At 48.2% G+C, this 2,390-nt stretch overlaps 1 protein-coding gene across 2 annotated transcripts in view; it reads right to left on the bottom strand.

Annotated features, from left to right (window-relative positions):
- The window catches only part of BTK (Bruton agammaglobulinemia tyrosine kinase), a 44,254-nt gene that overhangs the window by 38,925 nt on the left and 2,939 nt on the right, over positions 1 to 2,390 (bottom strand). The window contains exon 1 of one of the 2 annotated variants that reach the window (XM_011964784.1): positions 945 to 1,107. The exons of the other annotated variant lie outside the window; for it this stretch is intronic. The gene's annotated coding sequence lies outside the window, so the exon portion shown is untranslated. Of the gene's footprint in view, positions 1 to 944; positions 1,108 to 2,390 lie in introns of those variants that run through there. 2 annotated transcript variants of the gene reach the window in all.

Genomic DNA, 2,390 nt, shown 5'->3' with positions numbered 1-2,390 from the left:
GAAAAGAGCAGGGGAAGAAAGGAGCAAGAAAAAGTCAATGTAATTCGGCAATTATTTATTAAGTGCTAACTGTATGTCAGAGTCTATGGTAATCAACAGAACAGAGGAGGGTATAGTGAAGAAGGGATACAGGTAGAGAAAGGAGGACGAGTGGGAAGAGGAGGAGGTTGGAGAGGAGAAAAAGAAAGGAGAAATAATGAAGACAAGAGACAAGCAAGCCATGCACATGGAGGACAATGATAAGAGGAGAAACCTTTGCCAGAACCTGAGGGGTTGGCCGCACTGTCCGGGCTGAGGCAGAGGCTGCTTTCTCCTGGCCCAGTCTTTTACCCATTGTTACCACGAGGTTGGCACAGCTTTCACACAGTCCTTTCAACAAAGCCGGCTCTGATCCTGGCAACATTTGGTCTGGTACAGCTCAAGGCAGGTAGCCTACACCCTGGCCTAGCCGGGCCTTTCCCTAGCTCACAAAAGTCAACTGCATAATGTGGAGCGTGAGCTTTTACCATGTTCTCAGAGAATCTGCCTCTTAGTATTTCTTTTTCTAAGGGCTTCATTGACCCATGTATCCCTATTGAGTCTTCAAGCACTATTTGACAGAAGGGCTTGTTTTTATCTGACTGCTCCCTGCAATATTACTTTTCCACTAAGTTTGCCAGAGGTACCCCTTTCTAACATTTGCTACCTGTTCGGATGGTCACCTCATGTCACATTTTTCTCTTCCTGTTCACCCCACCCACAGCTCTTGTCAGAAAGGACCTTTTCAGCCTCTCTAATCACCAGACGGGACTGCCAGAGCCTTGTGCTGATGACACTCCCACCCTCCGTCAGCCTCCTCTGCTAGCTGATAAATGGCACCAGCCATGCTGTCTCTCTGTTTTTTAGGGGTCCCAAGAAAGGTACATTGCTGCTGCTGCCCAGCCCCTGCCATACCCCAGACCCACCTCAGTCCTGACTTAATGCAGGTAGCTTCCCAGATGCATTGAGATGCCAGGACTTGGAAGGTGGGACTCGATCGCAGCAGACACTGGCCCTGGAGACATATTCTTACAGTCCAGAGAGGAAGGACAGTCTGAGCAAACCCCACCCTTTCACAGCCACTCAGTTCCCTTTTTTTGTTTCCTGACCTAAACCAATGTCTTTTTTTCTTCTCAGCAGCATGCTATCTGGTTCCCTGCTGCCGTCCCTATTCCACCCCCTCAACTGTCCCCGCCCTTCATTTGCTTGGGACCTCTGACACTACTATCTTGAGTCTGTCTCTGAAAGAACCTTTCTCAACATGACTGGGGCCACTGAGACTCTAGATGGGGCTGGCCTGAGCAGACAGGTCATCAGGCTATCCTCCTAGAGGTAAAGGGACAACATACCTGAAGTACTATGAAGACAGTCAGCACAGGGAGAGGGGCTTACAGAAAAGAGGAGAGATGCTGGGGGCTGGCAGACACAGAGCAAAGAGATTGGCCAGGAAGAGTGTTTTCGAGTCTCCTGTCCTCCGGGGCAGAGGAGTCTCAGGGACACACAGTTGAACTTGATAGTGAAGGGACCCCAAAGGACAGAGCCAGACAGAGGTAGAGACAAGACTTCCCCTGCTGAGTCATTTTCTAAGAAAGCATTTTTCCCCTACAGATAAAAATGTCGGAATATAAGCCCACAGAAATACTTGTGCCCTTCCCCATTTTCTGTGGATGTTGATTTTCTTCTTTTAAGATTCAGCCTCAGGGATTATCTCTCAATGTACACCTTTCTCTTGAGTCGTGTAAACCCGTAAAGCAGACTAGTGTCACTTGAAGCCTGGAGGTTTTCTCAGGGGCCCCCTACTTTATGCTCCAACTGCAATATTTCCCCCAGGGATTCTTCTAGGAAATGCAGCCAGAATTGAATGCAGACCATGACACTGGAGCCCCTGCTGACTGATCTGCCTGCCCACCTTGACATCTTGGGCACTACCATATTTCCTTGCCCCAAGGCACTGTATCCTAGTGTAGAAACAGATCACAGGTCCCACTACAAGTTCATCCGAGCTTTTAAGTCAACAGGACCTTATTTTTTTTTTTTTATTTCGTCTAAAAAACAAACAAACAAGCAAACAAAAAAATGGGATATATGTGCAGAAGGTGCAGGTTTGTTACATAGGTATACGTGTGCTGTGGTGATTTGCTGCACCTATTGACCCATCCTTTAAGATCCCTCCCCTCACCCCCAACCCCCAACAGGCCTTGGGACCTTTTTTTTTTTTTTTTTTGTGTCAGGGTCTTTTTCTGAAGTCCATCCTAGAGTGCAGTGGCATGATTATGTCTCACTGCAGCCTCTGTCTCCTGGGCTCAAGCAATCCTCTCACCTCAGCCTCCCTAGTACCTGGGACTAGAGGCACACATCACTGTGCTGGGCTA

Source organism: Mandrillus leucophaeus, unplaced genomic scaffold (genome assembly GCF_000951045.1).
Source record: "Mandrillus leucophaeus isolate KB7577 unplaced genomic scaffold, Mleu.le_1.0 Scaffold706, whole genome shotgun sequence".
NCBI classification, from domain to species: domain Eukaryota; kingdom Metazoa; phylum Chordata; class Mammalia; order Primates; family Cercopithecidae; genus Mandrillus; species Mandrillus leucophaeus.
This window is presented reverse-complemented; position numbering and strand designations above follow the sequence as displayed.